Below are 19,547 nucleotides of genomic sequence, written 5' to 3'. Positions count from 1 at the left end.
TTTGAATAATTTCAATTTCCTCTGAAACTTTACATTTTGTTTTACTTGGCCCTCACCTGACTCTCACATTCTAGGGATGACTAAGAAAATGAATGAAGTGTTGATCAAGTTTTATTTTGTAGGCTTGTTTGATTATAATGGCCAAAATAGTCACAACTTCTCATGTAAGTATGTGTCCTAGTTTTAAACCAAGAGGCAAAAAAGAAAAAAAAAAGAGTTGGAAACATTTCTAAAAGCATTTAAACTGTATGCTGAAGCTGGAGAATAATCAAGAGATAAAATAATACTAACTTGTGAGAATAATTTTGTTCCCAGTTCCTCTATCATTTTACCACCTGGTTCTAATGAAGTAATTTAAGTTCTCATTGCTCTGAATTTTATATTTGTAAAACAGGGATAATATTTGCCAGGAGGCTTAGTTAATGATTGAAAATCATTTTGAGATCACTGGGAAAGGACAATAAAACACCATTTCTCTTCTTTGAGTTTTGATAATCAAATGATCAAAAAAGAGGAATTAATACTCTTTCAGCAACAAATCCTTTTAAAGTCATTTTCCTACTACTAAGTTGCTTATTGTCATGATAAATGTATATTAGATTCCAATATCGTCAAGTACGTACAATCATTTCCACGAATGGTTTTTATTCCATTTCTCTTGCAGATGTAACAACTAAGTGGAAGATAATTCAAATGTTTTCAGTCTAGACATGAGAAAACTTTTCCCATAAAGGGCCAGGTAGTAAATAATTTAGATTTTGCAGGCCACATAGGAGCATGTGATCACAATGATCATGCTCACGAGTCATTGAAAAGTGGGACAAAGTATCACAACTAATCATTATCATTTTTCATTTCCATCCCCCAAAGCATCAGCATCTCTTCCCTCTTCTTTTACTTACTCAGAGTTAGTCAGTAATAAAAATTGAGGTAGAATTCACTGATCTTAGCTTTTTTTGTTATAAAATGGATTGCTTTCAAAAATAACACTGTTGTTTTCAAGTTTTGTTTGGCTTCCCCAAAATAATTTATTAAGTCAAGCTGGTTGATTTCAGTATCCCAAATGTAAGCCATCCTGTTTCATTCACATTTTCTATTTTGTTTTGCCTGCTGCTTTACTTCTTGTGTTTCCTCATGAGCCTTTACAGAAAATAATACTATTCCTTCAGTTGTGCAAATTGAAAACCTATTTTTAAGGAGCTGTGTTCCAGCCATCTTGATTATCCTACTTTCCATTCCCCTCTTCATTTATTTAAAAAGAAAAGACCATATACAAGCCCCCATCTCTCTCCTGAGTGTAGTTGTGGAAGCCTGTTGTATTCTTATTAACGCTTTTACACACATTTCATTTTGTTTCCTATTGCAGCGATAATTTACCTTCGTGTTTGCTTTTCTGTTTAGACTTCGTTTAAGAAGTTTTGTCTAAAGTGCTTTATATAAAGATTCCTAATTAGGTCTCCTTTTAAAATGATTTAAAGTGGAAATTGAGAGTCTCACAATTTAAGTTGCAACAATTTACAAAAATTGTTTAAAGATTTTTGCTACTTTGTGGTTATAATTAAGGTTTTTAAGATTAAGAGCTTCTTTTAACTGAGATGGACTTTTACACAAAGATCCTCAAAACTTCATAAAAATCAATAAAACATTTCTTATTTTAGTCTAATATAGAAGTAATATATTTTATGCTATAGAAAATGGAAAAGATACTCATTTTTAATATTTGACCATAATTTCACAATTTAATATTAAGTTCTTCCCCCGCCCCCATTTCTACGGTGTGCACTTCAGAAATCAGCCTATCAGTCCTAGACACGAGTCACACTGTCACGTTTCCCTTCAGTTCATAATTGGAAATCAGTCAGTCACAGAAATGTCTTCATAGCACTGTGATTTAGCCTTATGTCCTCGGCTTTTATTGAGGGCTGACATAATAAAGGGCTCTGTGAAGAAACTCTTTGGATAAAACTGCTGCTAAAGACACCCCCATTACATTGTTCAATGTTCCTATAAAAAGTATCCAATTTATGTTTTCCTAGTTTCCAAACAAGCAAGAGATTTCCCCTTTTGATGATTTTATTTGGTCTCTTTCATTTTACATAATTTAAAAAGCTGCTGCTGCTGCTGCTAAGTCGCTTCAGTCATGTCCGACTCTGTGCGACCCCATAGACGGCAGCCCACCAGGCTCCCCTGTCCCTGGGATTCTCCAGGCAAGAACACTGGAGTGGGTTGCCATTTCCTTCTCCAATGCATCAAAGTGAAAAGTGAAAGTGAAGTCGCTCAGTCATGTCCAACTCTTCGAGACCCCATAGACTGCAGCCTACCAGGCTCCTCCGTCCATGGGATTTTCCAGGCAAGAGTACTGGAGTGGGGTGCCATTGCCTTCTCCCAATTCAAAAAGAGTTGTAAACTAATAAACAAATTCAATAAAGTTGCAGGGTACAAAAACAATATACAAAAGTGAGTTGAATTTCTATACACTAACAGTGAACAGCTCAAGATGGAAATTAAAAAAAACATTTCTGGGTAAATTGCCTATCTCTAAGTGACTTAGTTCTTCTTCTGGGTTTTTAGCTCATTCTTTCCTCTGAAATATATTCCTTTGTCACCTCATTTTGTCTAAATTGCTATTTGTATTTCTATGCATGTGGTAGGTTGATTAGGTTTATCAACCTTAACAGAGAAAAACAAATATCATATGATATCATTTATATGTGGACCCTAAACAAACACACAAATGAACTAACTTACAAAACAGAAACATACCCACAGACTTAGAAAATAAACTTAGAGAACAAACCAAAAGGGAAAGGTGAGGGGGAGGAAAACCTAGGAGGTTGGGATTAACATATACATACTACTATATATAAAATATGTAAACAACAGGACCTACTATATAGCACAGGGAACTATAATCAGTGTTTTGTAATAACCTTTCATGGAAAATAATCTACTGTAACTGGAAACTAACATAACATTGTAAATTAATTATGCTTCAATTTTGAAAATAGAAGAAAAAAAGGAAACATTCCTGTTTCCAACAACATGGGGGGAAAAAAATGAAATGCTCAGATTGTTAACCAAAAAGGTAAAGAACTTGTGCATTGAAAACTACCAAACATATCTAAATTCATCCAACTCAGAGAAGCAGAAAGCAGAATGGTGGTTGTGTAACCCAGCAGGACCCAAGGGGACCTTCCTGGAACAGTCTCCCTTCCCCTATATCCTCTGCTGTAGCTCCTCTTTGATGTACTGGATAATAGTATTTCATGCAGATTTCCTGAGTTTTTCAGATGCTAAAATCCACTACCCAAAGGAATAAATGAACTACTTGATGATCATGAGCATGTACCCCAGATCTTCTGGCACTTAAGGATTGATAATGTTAGCACCTGTGACACTACCTTGTTACCTCAACATCAACCAATCAGAATTGTGCACAAGGTGATCACATACCCTGGGATGGCCCTCCCTCAAGTTGCCTTGAAAAAAAAATGCTTTGCTGAAACTCTTTGGGGGAGTAGGGGAGTCCCATGTTTTTTGAGCATGAGCCACTCATTTTCCTTCCATGGCCCTGCAACAAAACTTTTTCTGTTCCAAACTCCAGTGTTTTGGTTTGTTGGCCTCACTGTGCATCAGGCAAAGAAACTGGCATTTGGTAACACTTAATAGTGTCTGCAGGAAGGGGAAACAGAATACTGTTAAATAGTATAGAGTTTCAGTCATGTGAGAAGGAAGAGTTTGGGAGATCTACTGTACTACACTGTGCTTACAGTTACCAACACAGTAGTTGAACAAAAAATTTGTTGAGAGAGTAAATCTCATGCTAGCCATATTTTTACCACCAATAAATAAATTAAAAACCTACAAAATTTCTGGAGAAGAACATAAGAGAAAAATCTTTGTGAATGTCATCAAAATTTTGTACTTCTACTATTTGAAAGGTATCATTAAAGTGTTTAAAAGATAAGCTGCCAACTGGGAGAAAATATTTGCAAATTATATATCTAATAAAACAAATCTGTACCCTGAATGTATAAATGACTCTTAAAAGGTAAGAAAAATAGACAAAATATTTGAATAGTCTACCATACAAGATATAAGGTCTGAATGGACAGTACACCACAGAAAATACATGACTTAAGCACATAAATATATATTCAGTATCATTAGTCCTTAAGACAATGAGATGCCACAACATACTGATTAGAATTTCTTTTTTTAAAACATTTAAGACAGTGCTTTCGATGCTGGATGCTTGGGGCTGGTGCACTGGGACGACCCAGAGGGATGGTATGGGGAGGGAGGAGGGAGGAGGGTTCAGGATGGGGAACACATGTATAATTTTTTTTTAATTAAAATTGAAAAAAAAAAAAAGAAACTCGGAAGAAAGAGAAAAAAAAAAAAAAAGACAGTGCTTTATTTTTTTTCTTTTAGCTTTCAATTTATTTTTTAATTGAAGGATAATTGCTTTACAGCCTTATGTTGGTTTCTGTCAAACATCAACTTTTTTTTAATATTACTGCATTTTTATTACTTTAATTCTCTGATATTTCTTCATTATTGTGGCGGTGGAAATAAAAAAGTAAAATTTCTCCATGCACAAACAGTGTCCACTGACAGAAAATGATGCAGGAAGGATGTCTTTCTTTTGGCAACATTTCTAAATATGCTCGCCAGCTGAAGTCAGCTGGCAGTGTAATTTCAAAGCAAATTCCAGTGTCTGAGATGGTCCATCATATGTCAAGAAGCATATTGGGGAGGAACCCTTCCCCTCCCTGGTGGTTAGCCCTGGCTCAGGAACCTGAGGGAAAAAGTTGCCCAGGTTCTAAGATCCCTTCACTCCTGGCCCTGGGCCAAGAAATGCACACCAGGTGGATGGGGAGGAAGCTATAGGCCTGGGATTCCCGCTGTTACCCTGGGATCCAGATGCATCCTAGAGTGCCAGTTGTCCAAGAATTTCTGAAATTAAAAAAATGTTATCATACGAAGTGATGATGAGACTGTGAAGTAACTAGAACTCTCAAGTGCCATTGATCAGAATATAAAATGTCACATGCACTTTTGAAAACAATGAGTAGTTCCTAAAATATTTAAATACACACATATCACTTGACCTGGTTATCCCAGTCCTTGTCTTTACCTGCTGCTGCTGCTGCTGCTAAGTGGCTTCAGTCATGTCCGACTCTGTGCGACCCCATAGACGGCAGCCCACCAGGCTTCCCTGTCGCTGGGATTATCCAGGCAAGAACATTGGAGTGGGTTGCCATTTCCTTCTCCAATGCATAAAAGTGAAAAGTGAAAGTGAAGTCGCTCATTCGTGTCCGACTCCTAGCAACCCCATAGACTGCAGCCCACTAGGCCCCTCTGTCCATGGGATTTTCCAGGCAAGAGTACTGGAATGGGGTGCCATTGCCTTCTCCTTGTATTTACCTAAGAGAAAGGAAAGAATGTGCCCATACAAAGTCTGGTATCTTATTCAGAACAACTTTATTAACAATTTATTTACCACAGACATATTAATACGTCTTTTGTTACCTCAATGTTATAGACTGGTGTGTTTCAATAGTCACTTACATAACAAGTTGCTGGCTACAGGCATTAATTTCTGCAAAAACCTCTCAATGTGTCAGTCAACAATGTGTTCAGTTCAGTTCAGTCGTTCAGTCGTGTCTGACTCTTTGCGACCCCATGAATCGCAGCACTCCAGGCCTCCCTGTCCATCACCAACTCCTGGAGTTCACTCAGACTCATGTCCATCGAGTCGGTGATGCCATCCAGCCATCTCATCCTCTGTTGTCCCCTTCTCCTCCTGCCTCCAATCCCTCCCAGAATCAGAGTCTTTTCCAATGAGTCAACTCTTCACATGAGGTGGCCCAAGAATTGGAGTTTCAGCTTTAGCATCATTCCTTCCAAAGAAATCCCAGGGCTGATCTCCTTCAGAATGGACTGGTTGGATCTCCTTGCAGTCCAAGGGACTCTCAAGAGTCTTCTCCAACACCACAGCTCAAAAGCATCAATTCTTCAGCCCTCAGCTTTCTTCACAGTCCAACTCTCACATCCACACATGACCACTGGAAAAACCATAGCCTTGACTAGATGGACCGTTGTTGGCAAAGTAATGTCTCTGTTTGTTAATATGCTGTCTAGGTTGGTCATAACTTTCCTTCCAAGGAGTAAGCATGTCTTAATTCCATGGCTGTAGTCACCATCTGCAGTGATTTTGGAGCCCCAAAAAATAAAGTCAGCCTCTGTTTCCACTGTTTCCCCATCTATTTGCCATAAACTGATGGGACCAGATGCCATGATCTTAGTTTTCTGAATGTTGAGATTAAAGCCAACTTTTTCACTCTCCTCTTTCACTTTCATCAAGAGGCTCTAGTTCTTCACTTCTGCCATAAGGGCGGTGTCATCTGCATATCTGAGATTATTGATATTTCTCCCAGCAAGAAATAACCCTAATTGCCAACATCCGGTGGATCATCAAAAAAGCAAGAGAGTTCCAGAAAAATGTCTATTTCTGCCTTATTGACTATGCCAAAGCCTTTGATTGTGTGGATCACAATAAACTGTGGAAAATTCTGAAAGAGATGGGAATACCAGACCACCTGACCTGCCTCTTGAGAAACCTGTATGCAGCTCAGGAAGCAACAGTTAAAACTAGACGTGGAACAACAGACTGGCTCCAAATAGGAAAAGGAGTATGTCAAGGCTGTATATTGTCACCCTGCTTATTTAACTTCTATTAAGAGTACATCATGAGAAATGCTGGGCTGGAAGAAGCACAAGCCAGAATCAGGACTGCCAGGAGATATAGCAATAACCTCAGATATGCAGATGACACCACCCTTATGACAGAAATGATCTGAGTTATGCTTAAAAAGGAGTTACTGAGGCAGCATTCTCTAAGGTAAAGAAAAGATATAAAGATAGGAATTCAGTGAAGATGCATTTAATAGGGGGTCCTGTGAGAATTCATGAAAGACTGGGTTGGTATATTCTCTTTGGGAATTATCTTGCTCGGTACTGTTGGTTTACCTAAGAGAATATTCCCCTTTCTCCTACACAAAAACTGGAAACTCATTTGGCCCATAAAAGTCCACTCTAGTTTTATGAAGCATAACCACTTTTCCCCCTCCAAGTCAGTCTCAAGTTTAAAATAATTCTTGGAGTCGAAGAAGGCTTTGGAATGCTCCATAAACTTTATTGTATTAATTAAACTCATCATCATGTATTCAATCAAGAAGTATCTTTTGATCACTTACTTACTTTGTGCAAGTCTATAGACTAATCACCAAAATTTTGCGAGTTCTGTGAACAGGTGATAGCAGATAGCAACTGCCATACACGTTTAGCAAGATGAACCAAAGAATTAAACAATTGCCTTTCAAACAGAGCCATCAGTCTTATGTTGATGGCTAAGGTTTCCAGATTTGGCTTTAAATTTTTATCCTACATAATTATATAATTTTTAGGGAATTATACATGTACCAGTTACTATGTTGATAGGTATTATACAAAAGTCCAACATCTATCTTGAGCAAAAACTTTGTGCCCTACATCAGCCTTTGCTTCTCTGGTAGTCAGGCTGGCCTCAGGACAAATAAAATTACATATAAATGCAACCTTGAGTTTTATTTTCCCCCACAGGTTCTAAATGATTTGGCTGTAACTCTTTGGGGATGATGTTCATGAAAAACCCTATAATCTTCGTTATTGTATTTCTCAGTTGCAGGTATTTACAAAGCTGTGATTTGTCTAAATTATATTTTTGTCAAAGGGTTATAAAGGGGATAATGTGAAAAGTCTATTGGGATAGTTAGTAAATTTATAAAATTACTTTCTGTATCCAGTTAGACCAAGTAATTTTTTCACTCCTTGTTTTTAGAGCAAGCTTATGCATCATTGAAGACTTCAAGGGAGTAAAAGTTAAGTGTCCAAACAAAAATTCTTTGTTTAAAAGCATATCTGTTAGGTCTAAGTTATCATTCATGGGGCTCAAGGAAAGCTTTTAGTGAGTGAATAATCTAAGCCTAAAGGTACAAAATTGCATGCAGATATTTCCAGAATTCTTCATCTTACCCACTATGTTGTTCCAAGTAGTGAGTTATTGGTCCCAGTGCAATATACAGAGCCCTGGGGGTACATTCTCACTGCTGCTGGATCCAATCAAGGTCAGAGTCCATACACCAGGGGGATTTCCTCCAAAGAGGATTGTCTTATGTAATGGATGCTCTTTAGCACACCATCCCCTTATGTAGCTAGCAAGGAGCCAGTTGTACCAAATACTGAGGCGTGTCTGATATCCTCTGGTCTTGTGGACATGAAGGAACTATTGAATTTACAATGCTAGAGCTCTAAAGAATTGTGAGATCTCACCTTATCCCTTGATGTTATTTTGAGCAGTCAGTGGATATGAAATATTGGAGCTTATCAGTTTTGTAAATTTTAACCATATGTTTGGAAATTTTTCATATTAGCCAGCCAGGAAGTTCCTGTGGCCCCAAAGTAGGAAATGCCTATGAAGTAACTAGCATAAAGCCCAAAGGTAAAGCTAGCTGGCACTAGAGTCAGAGATTTGTGTATTGCATAAAGCAGCAAATTTTTAGCAGCAGGTACAAACATCAAAACTGAGCAAACAGCAAAATGAGAGAGCAGAACTATAAAAGCCTGAATAATTCATTGTCTATATCTAAGATATCAGTTTAAATCACTTAGTTGCTGGGTTATAAAACTGAATAAGAAAAACAAGCAAAGACTGATAAATTGTCATAGATCCCCAAAGGCTAAGGAGGTATGATAACTGAATGCAATATAGCATCCTGGACAGAATTCTGAAACAGAAGTAAATTAATGGAAAAACTGGTGAAATCCAAGTAAAGTTTGCAATTTAGTTAATAAAATGTGTCAATGTTGGTTTCTTAGATTTGACAGATATGCCATAAATGATAGCGCTAGAGAAAGTAAAATCAGATGGGGATTTTACAGGGATTCTCTGCACTCTTTTAGCAACTTTTCTATAAGTCTGACATTATTTCAAAATAGAACATCTGTTTTAAAATGAATAAGACAAGACTCTTATCCTGCAGTAATTGGAGCATACTTGGGAAGATACAGTAATGAAGAGATCAACTCAATTCTAGCACTAAATGGTTTAATAGAAAGATTCTCCAGGTGCAATGGTACACAGGACAAGGAGAACTCTTAGTGCAAACTAGGGTTTAATGAGAATATCTGAGATCGATTCTGAAGGGTTTGTCAGGAAAGGAAAAGTGACCAGAATTACAGGTAGAAGGAAGGGTATGAGGCATGTGGAGAACTAAGATGATCTGGAAGCGCAAAGGATCAGACTAGAGATGGGAAGAGATTTGGGTTTGTGACCTGGATAAGGAGCTGGAACTCCACCTAGGGACAACGGTGAATAAGATAATCAGATCTGCAATAGCACAGGGATATATATTTCGGAAACAGAACTAATTTTAAAAATCTAAAAGATATTGCATACATAAATACAATAGAAGGAAAATGACCAAATATAAAAGATATTATTAATGATAGAAGAGCAAAGAAAAGAGAATATCAACAAAATCAAAGAAGGGCTCTTGGAGAAAATTTTAAAGAGTAACAAATCTCTAAAAGATATGTTCAAGAAAAGAAGGCATTAAATAAAGAATATTAGAAAGGAAAGTGGATACATAGAAATTAGAAGTAATACAATAATTTTTTAAGAATTAAAAACATAAAATTTTAAAAATTGGAAAAATATAAATTCTGAAACAGATTCAGGAATAATTAAATTAAACAATAAAAAGACTAAAAAACACACTAAAAATACATTTCTCCCTCTAAAACTATTAACCTAAGATAATATTAGACCAATTATACTAAACTTTTTGACACTTTTGGTATCATCATGATTACAAAATTTGATAATATGTGATCTTTTAAGTTTTAATCAATGCAATAAAGTAATAAAAATAAAATTAAGTAATAAAAATTAGAAATAAACAAAAATTGTCATTTTTCACTGGAGATATAACTGTTGCACAGAAAACCCAAGAGTATCTGTGGGGAAACTATAACATAAATTGTGCTACATCTAGAAAATGAAATATCATTCAGCACTAAAAATAAATGAACTATCCTGCCATGAAAACTCATGGTGGAATTGTAAGTGTACATTACTAAGTATAATCTGAAAAGTCTATATAATGTATTATTTCAACAAAATGACAATCTGGAAATGCAAAAATATGGAGACAGTAAAAAGACTGCCAGGAGTTGAGTAGGAGGGTAGGATGAATAAATGAAACACGGAGGATTCTTAAAGTAGTGAAAATAAGCTATATGATACTATAATGATGGATACATGTCATTATACATTTATTTAAGCTCGCACCATATTGCAACAGCAGGAGTAAACTGTAAGGTAAGCTATGGGTTTGGGGTATCAATTGTAACAAATACACACGTTGCCTATTCATATTACACTGCCAAATGTATGTGTGTGCTCATGATCAGCTGTGTTCAACTCTTTGCAACCTTTCGGACTGTAGCCCACCAGGGTCCTCAGTCCATGGAATTCTCCAGGCAACAATACTGGAGGGGGTTGCCATTTCCTCCTCCAGGGGATCCTTCCAACTCAGGGATTAAACTTGGGTCTCCTGCATCTCCTTCATTGCAGGTGGATTTTTTACCACTGAGAAGAAGTCCAATTGCCAAATGAAAGATGCCAATAACTGTAAATTCAATAAATAAACACCTGAATGGTAATGGTAGATGGTATTCATATCTTTTAAGCACCAAACATGTACAAGAAATTACATATTTTTATGTTAAATTATGTGTTCCTCATGACATAAAACTCATAATACGCTATACATCTATGTTACATTTTTTACAAAACCAATTATTTGTACAATGTCTATTTTGATTTTGTTAACTAGGATAAAAGCTTCATGAAGATAGATTTTCTTGATCTATCAAGATATTCTTAACCCTTTCTGCATTTCCAAGACCTATCAAAACACCTGTGACACACAAGAGGCATTCAACAAACATGTATTGATGCTGAATAAACAGATAAATAGCTATATGATGTCGGTATTATTATTTCAGTTTTGCTGATAAAACAGGAGCATCAAATGACTTGCCCAAAATAACATAGCTAGGTGGCAGAACCAGATTTAAATGCATACTTTTTCAATGTTCAATGAAAAACTTGCTTCTTAGTCAGTTCAGTTCAGTTCAGTTGCTCAGTTGTGTCTGACTCTTTGCAACCCCATGGACTGCAGCACACCAGGCTTCCCTGTCTGTCCATCACGAACTCCCGGAGCCTGCTCAAACTCATATCCATCGAATCGGTGATACCATCCAACAAGTTCATCCTCTGTCATTCCCTTCTTCTCCTGCCTTCAATCTTTTCCAGATTAGGGTCTTTTCCAGTGAGTTAGTTCCTCACATCAGATGACCAAAGTATTCTTATTGGTACCCAATAATTGTAGCCCAGAGTACATTCACAAATCTCCTGTGAACTTTCCCCAAGGAAACTTTAGCATGCTTCATGAGTTTCTTCTTAAAGATAATGAAAAATGATATTAAATACATTAGTAAGGTTATCCTTAGCTCTTTAAAATAAGTTCAGCCTATTTGTCTTCTGGGAAGCAGGGTAGAAAGTTCAGAGACCAGTTCTAGCCAACTGGCTGGGCAAAATTATTGAGCATCATTTTAGTTACATACTGGCAGGCCCTGAATTATTTCCATTTGCACTTCAGTTCTTTCTACATGTTTCAAATTGATCATGTTCTTGCATTATCTATCTTTAGCAGTAGGGTCTCATTTATAACACCTGAAGACAATCAGATAATTGTTACTAAATATCTACTAAACAGTAATGGCATGAGAATGAAGCTTTTGGGGGACATGAAACAAAACATATGTGTTTGATCTTTGTTTTCTATGACTCAGTATCAACCCCATGGAATGAACAGAATGAACAGAATCATTACCCTTTTCTAATCAGAAACTTTTTCACCAGATTTGTGACACAGGTTAGGTAATACACTATCCTTCAGTAGTTAAGCTCACAAATATATTTCATCATGTGATGATGGTACCAATATTCTTGTCACTTTGTTAACTTCCTAAGTGTGAATATCACTTTCTGTTCACAGAGTGAAGTAAAAGTAATTCCAACATTATAAAAAGGTTCAATCAATATGTTAACTGTGTATACATAGACACACATATGTGTATATGTGTAATACATGCACATGCTCATTTGAAGATAAATTATAGATCCTGATTTTTTTTTCAAAAAACAGAGATAATTGATACAGAAAATATCATGCTTGAAAGGTTGAAGTATTTTTTAGGCCAGTGAAGCAGTATGCTTTAGAGCAGTATCTTTATGATTCTATAATGGTCAATAAGCTAAGTTGCTTCAGTCGTGTCCGACTCTGTGAGACCGCATAGACGGCAGCCCACCAGGCTCCCCCGTCCCTGGGATTCTCCAGGCAAGAACACTGCAGTGGGTTGCCATTTCCTTCTCCAAAGCAGGAAAGTGAAAAAGTGAAAGTGAAGTCGCTCAGTCCTGTCCGACTCTTCGCAACCCCGTAGACTGCAGCCTACCAGGCTCCTCCGTCCACGGGAGTTTCCAGGCAAGAGTACTGGAGTGGGGTGCCATTGCCTTCTCCGATAATGGTCAATACATTAAAAAACTCATAGAACATTACAGAAAAAAAAGGAAACCTTAATGTATGTACGTTATTAAAAAATCACTTAAGAGGTTGGCAAATGTCAATATGGAATGCAGACTATTACAAAAGACTCTGTGTTACAAATGTATGAAATCTCACTGAAGAGAATGGAATAACAGGGACTTAAGTAGTTTTGGAAATGAGTGAATTCTGCAATACTGAAAGTAAAGTAAATATTCACGAGCACTGGGCAATGTTGTTTCTCATTAGAGCATGGGTTAACAATTAACTGAAATAACCATATATGTACATTTTTTATTGTTTATTGTTTTAGTCACTCAGTTTTGTCTGATTCTTTTGCAACTCCAGGGACTTTAGCCTGCCAGCCAGAAGTATTTCATCCATGGGATTTCCCTGGCAAGAATATCAGAGGGGGTTGCCATTTCCTTCTCCAAGGGATGTTCCTGATCAGGTATCAAACCTGTGTTCCTGCATTAGTAGGCAGGTTCTTTACCACTAAGCCAACAGGGAAGTATACATGTACATTGGAATTAAACAATTAAGTATACAGATGGCAAGGAGAAGGATTCTGCTTTCTCATGCTTGGGAGTGGGAGATTACATATAAGCAAGGTTTGAAGGTTAGAATGGTCATTATGTAGAGAATTAGAGTTGGAGACACCAGCATGAGCTCATACTTAGCTTAATATATATATAGAAAGCTGTGTATATAAAAATTTATAGCTATGGACCTCACAGAAGCAGAAGATATTAAGAAAAGGTGGCAAGAATACACAGAAAAAATATATCCCCCCCCAAAAAATTTTAATGACCCAGATAAGCACTAAAAATCCTCTACCTAGAGCCAGTCATCCTGGAATGTGAAGTCAAGTGGGCCCTAGGAAGCATCATTACTAACAGAGCTAGTGGGGGTGATGGAATTCCAACTGAGCTATTTCAACTCCTAAAAGATGATGCTGTTAAAGTGCTGCACTAAGTTCAGTTCAGTGGCTCACTCGTGTCCGACTCTTTGTAACCCCATGAACCGCAGCACACCAGGCCTCCCTGTCCATCACCAACTCCTGGAGTTCACCCAAACTTATGTCCATTGAGTCCGTGATGCCATCCAGCCATCTCATCCTCTGTCATCCCTTTCTCCTCCTGCCCTCAATCTTTCCCAGAATCAGGGTCTTTTCAAATGAGTCAGCTCAGGTGGCCAAAGTATTGGAATTTCAGCTTCAACATCAGTCCTTCCAATGAACACCCAGGACTGATCTCCTTTAGGATGGACTGGTTGGATCTCCTTGCAGTCCAAGGGACTCTCAAGAGTCTTCTCCAACACCACAGTTCAAAAGCATCAATTCTTCAGTGCTCAGCTTTCTTATAGTCCAACTCTCACATCCATACATGACCACTGGAAAAACCATAGCCTTGGCTGGATGGACCTTTGTTGGCAAATAATATCTCTGCTTTTTAATATGCTGTCTAGGTTGGTCATAACTTTCCTTCCAAGGAGTAAGCATCTTTTAATTTCATGGCTGTAATCATCATCTGCACTGATTTTGGAGCCCAAAAATAAAATTTTAGTGCACTATTTTTAGTGCAAAAATAAAATTTTGCTGCACTAAATATGCCAGCAAATTTGGAAAACTCAGCAATGGCCACAGGAATGGAAAAGGTCAGTTTTCATTCCAATCCCAAAGAAGGGCAATGCCAAAGATTGTTCAAACTATTGCACAATTGCACTCAATTCACATGCTAGCAAAGTCAGGCTCAAAATCCTCTAAGCTAGGTTCAATAGCACATAAACCAAGAACTTCCAGATGTACAAGCTGAATTTAGAAAAGGAAGAGAAACCAGAGATCAAATTGCCGACATTCATTGGATCATAGAAAAAGCAAGAGAATTCCCCAAAAACATCTATTTCTCCTTCACTGACTATGTTAAAGCCTTTGACTTTGTGGATCACAACAAATTGTAGAAAATTCGAAAAGAGATGGGAATACTAGACCATCTAACATTCCTCCTGAGAAACCTGTATGCAGATCAAGAAGCAACAGTTAGAATCAGACATGGAACAATGGACAATTCAAAATTGGGAAAGGGGTATGTCAAGGTTGTATATTGTCACCTTGCTTATTTAACTTATATACACAGTACATCATCTTAGAAATGCCGGGCTGGATGAAGCACAAACTGGAATCAAGATTGCAGGGAGAAATATCAATAACCTCAGATATACAGATGACACCACGCTTAAGCAGAAAGCAAAGAGGAACTAAAGAGACTCTTGATGAAGGTGAAAGAGAGGAGTGAGAATGTTGGCTTAAAATTCAACATTCAAAAAAACTAAGATCATGGCATCCAGTCCCATTATTTCATGGCAAATAGATGGTGAAACAATGGAAACAGTGACAGACTTTATTTTCTTGGGCTTCAAAATCACTGTGCATGGTGACTACATCCATGGACTCTGTGGGAGAGGGAAAGGGTGGGAAGATTTGGGAGAATGGCATTGAAACATGTAAAATATCATGTATGAAACGAGATGCCAGTCCAGGTTCAATGCATGATACTGGATGCTTGGGGCTAGTGCACTGGGACGACCCAGAGGGATGGTATGGGGAGGGAGGAGGGAGGAGGGTTCAGGATGGGGAGCACATGTATACCTGTGATGGATTCATTTTGATATTTGGCAAAACTAATACAATTATATAAAGTTTAAAAATAAAATTAAATTAAAAAAAAAAAGACACTTGCTTCTTGGCAGAAAAGATATGACAAACCTAGACAGCATATTAAAAAGCAGAAATGCTACTTTGCCAACAAGTTCTGTATAGTCAAAGCTATGGTTTTTCCAGTGTCATGTATGGATGTGAGAGTCAAACCACAAAGAAGGCTAAATGCTAAAAAATTAATGCTTTCAAACTAGTGTTGAAGAAGACTCTTGAGAGTCCCTTGGACAGCAAGGAGATCAAACCAGTCAATCCTGAAGGAAACAAGACCTGAATATTCTTTATAAGGACTGATGCTGAAGCTGAAGCTCCAATATTTTGGCCATCTGATACAAAGAGCCAACTCACTGGAAAGGACCCTGATGCTGGGAAAGATTGAAGGCAGGAGGAGAATGGGACAACAGAGGACAAGGTGGCTGGTTGGCATCACTGACTCAATAGACATAAATTTGAGCAAGTTCTGGGAGATGTTGAAGGACAGGGAAGCCTGATGTGCTGCAGTCCATGGAGTTGCAAATATTCGGACACTACTGAGTAACTGAGCAGCAACAACAAATGGCTGTGTACATGAGTTAGTAAACACACATGTTTTTCCTTGTTCTGGTAGCTAAGAGAGTATAGAAGTATGATACTCAAGGAGCGAAAATATATCTAGTATCCAGATCTTGGTTCCAAATACCTTTATCCAATAAAAGGAACAAATGCTCTTTAAATAAATATCTAATACAAGATTCGGAGAAGGCAATGGCACCCCACTCCAGTGCTTCTGCCTGGAAAATCCCATGAATGGAGAAGCCTGGAAGGCTGCAGTCCATGGGGTCGCTAAGGGTCAGACATGACTGAGTGACTTCACTTTCACTTTTCACTTTTCACTTTCATGCATTGGAGAAAGAAATGGCAACCCACTCCAGTGTTCTTGCCTGGAGAATCCCAGGGACTGGGGAGCCTGGTGGGCTGCCATCTATGGGGTCACACAGAGTCGGACATGACTGAAGTGACTTAGCAGCAGCAGCAGCAATACAAGATTATGACAGAAAACACACATAAGATGATATTGAAGTCTGAAAAGTAACAACATGCTCAAAAAAAAAAAAAAAATTCACAATGATAGGGGTATATTTAAGGGTTATTGGAACCAACTGGAAGATTTCCCAATGGCCACAATTAGAATAATTTGAGCAAGAAAATAATAGAATGATTTTGGATTACAACCACAAAAATGAATATCCATCAGTCCATACTGATACAAATAAATAATCAAATTAACTTTAAATGGGGGACAAATATTTAATGGAGAGGAATTACAATTTATGTAGATACTCTATCCTCAAGGAAGGAATGTAACTTCCCATTATATTAATGGAGGCTGCACCTTAAGACATTCTTCCTAAGAATAAATATGGATCCCAGTAAATAAAAGAGTAACTTTAAAGTGAAGAAATTTGAATACACGACCTCAGCCAGGGGATCAAAAACAATATAAAGTGGTGTCATACTGATAGTCCCTTGATATATGATGAGAATGGCACTTTGGTTCTGTGTGCTAATCCCCGAGAAACCATAACACCAGTCTAGTCAGACAAATGCAAATTTAGAAACACTAAAAAAATACATATCCATACAAAACAAGATGAGAAGTTGTCACAGTCAGAGGATCTGTCACAGTCAAAGGACTCCAAGGACATAGGACAACTAAATGTAATATAAATAATATCCTGGCTCAGTCTTAGAAAACAAAGGACATTAGGGAAAAATTTAGGTAATCTGAATAAATTATGGACATGAGTTGAGGACAATAATGTATCAGTATTTGTTATTTAATTGTAACAAATGTACCATACAAACTATGAAATTGACAGTAGAGGAAAATAGGTATGAGAGAGTACTGGAGCTCTCTGTACTATCTTCACAGTAACTCTATAAATTAAGACTTTTAAATATTTTCTCCCATTCTGAAGGCTATCTTTTCACCTTGCTAATAGTTTCCTTTGTTGTGCAGAAGCTTTTAAGTTTAATTAGGTCCCATTTGTTTAATTTTGATTTTATTTCCAATATTCTGGGAGGTGGGTCATAGAGGATCCTGCTGTGATGTATGTCGGAGAGTGTTTTGCCTATGTTCTCCTCCAGGAGTTTTATAGTTTCTGGTCTTACATTTAGATCTTTAATCCATTTTGAGTTTATTTTTGTGTATGGTGTTAGAAAGTGTTCTAGTTTCATTCTTTTACAAGTGGTTGACCAGTTTTCCCAGCACCACTTGTTAAAGAGATTGTCTTTAATCCATTGTATATTTTTGCCTCCTTTGTCAAAGATAAGGTGTCCATATGTGCGTGGATTAATCTCTGGGCTTTCTATTTTGTTCCATTGATCTATATTTCTGTCTTTGTGCCAGTACCATACTGTCTTGATGACTGTGGCTTTGTAGTAGAGCCTGAAGTCAGGTAGGTTGATTCCTCCAGTTCCATTCTTCTTTCTCAAGATAGCTTTGGCTAATCGAGGTTTTTTGTATTTCCATACAAATTGTGAAATTATTTGTTCTAGCTCTGTGAAGAATACCGTTGGTAGCTTGATAGGGATTGCATTGAATCTATAAATTGCTTTGGGTAGTATACTCATTTTCACTATATTGATGCTTCCAATCCATGAACATGGTATATTTCTCCATCTATTAGTGTCCTCTTTGATTTCTTTCACCAGTGTTTTATAGTTTTCTATATATAGGTCTTTAGTTTCTTTAGGTAGATATATTCCTAAGTATTTTATTCTTTTTTTTGCAATGGTGAATGGAATTGTTTCCTTAATTTCTCTTTCTGTTTTCTCATTATTAGTGTATAGGAATGCAAGGGATTTCTGTGTGTTGGTTTTATATCCTACAATTTTACTATAATCATTGATTAGTTCTAGTAATTTTCTGGTGGAGTCTTTAGGGTTTTCTATGTAGAGGATCATGTCATCTGCAAATAGTGAGAGTTTTACTTCTTCTTTTCCAATTTGGATTCCTTTTGAAACATGTATACTATCATGTATGAAACGAGTCGCCAGTCCAGGTTCGATGCACGATACTGGATGCTTGCGGCTGGTGCACTGGGATGACCCAGAGGGATGGTATGGGGAGGAAGGAGGGAGGAGGGTTCAGGATGGGGAACACATGTATACCTGTGGCGGATTCATTTCGATATTTGGCAAAACCAATACAATATTGTAAAGTTTAAAAATAAAATAAAATTTAAAAAAAACTTTTAAATAAAAAGCTTGTATTTGAGAAAAAGGAAATGGGGAGGCAAGTTTTTTTTGTTGTTGTTTTTTTTAATTTTATTTTATTTTTAAACTTTACATAATTGTTTTTGGTTACTCTCTTTCTGTAAATAGTACCACCATTATTCCCGGCTTGACATCTCAAATTAATCTTTTAATCTTCTATCTTCTTGTTCAATTCAACTAGCCATCATCCCCTACCCTCATACCTACCCCCCAAAAATACAATAAAGTGCTCCTTAAATCTTTCTCATATCTGTCCAGTTCTTTCTTTTGCAATCTCCAGCATTAGGGTTTACAAAACTCATTCCTGGCTAGCCTTATTATATGCTGATTTTCTTATTTCTCATGTCTCCTCATAGTAAAATTTCCTCTTCCAACATTGTGTAAATATTTCATTGAATCAGCTTGACTTAATAGGGTACAGAGACCAGGTTTATTCTTTCTTCCATTCTACTTCCAAACATGTTTGTGAACTAATTCTTTCCCTGCGTCTTCTGGAACAGGCAGAGCCCTTCAAATTTCAAAGTTATTTTAGTCACAGACTGTCTCAATCTGGTTTAATTCAATTTAAAAGCCTTCTCCTTCCTCCCCTCATCTCCCTGTCCCTGATAGAATCTGCATCAGACTTAAGCAAGCAAGGGAGGATGGAGACTGTTTTGCTTCTTCTCTATTCCTCTTTCACCTTCTCTATTCATTTTTGTTCTGATACCTCAAGTACCAAGACCAGGAAAAAAGGTAATTAGAGATAAGCTGTGTAGTATCACATAGCTATTAGAGGTGTTCCTCCTGCTGGATGTAAGGCATGTGCAAGTACTGTTTCATTTTGACTAATTTCTCACTTGGGAGGCACCTGCATAGGTTAT

The 19,547-nt window shown here is 37.2% G+C and overlaps 1 long non-coding RNA gene across 6 annotated transcripts in view; it reads right to left on the bottom strand.

Annotated features, from left to right (window-relative positions):
* The window catches only part of LOC133246262 (uncharacterized), a 508,266-nt gene that overhangs the window by 265,649 nt on the left and 223,070 nt on the right, over positions 1 to 19,547 (bottom strand). The window lies entirely within an intron of this gene.

Source organism: Bos javanicus, chromosome 4, assembly GCF_032452875.1.
Source record: "Bos javanicus breed banteng chromosome 4, ARS-OSU_banteng_1.0, whole genome shotgun sequence".
NCBI lineage: Eukaryota > Metazoa > Chordata > Mammalia > Artiodactyla > Bovidae > Bos > Bos javanicus.
The sequence above is the reverse complement of the archived record's forward strand: the minus strand, read 5'-3'. Positions and strand labels throughout refer to the sequence as shown.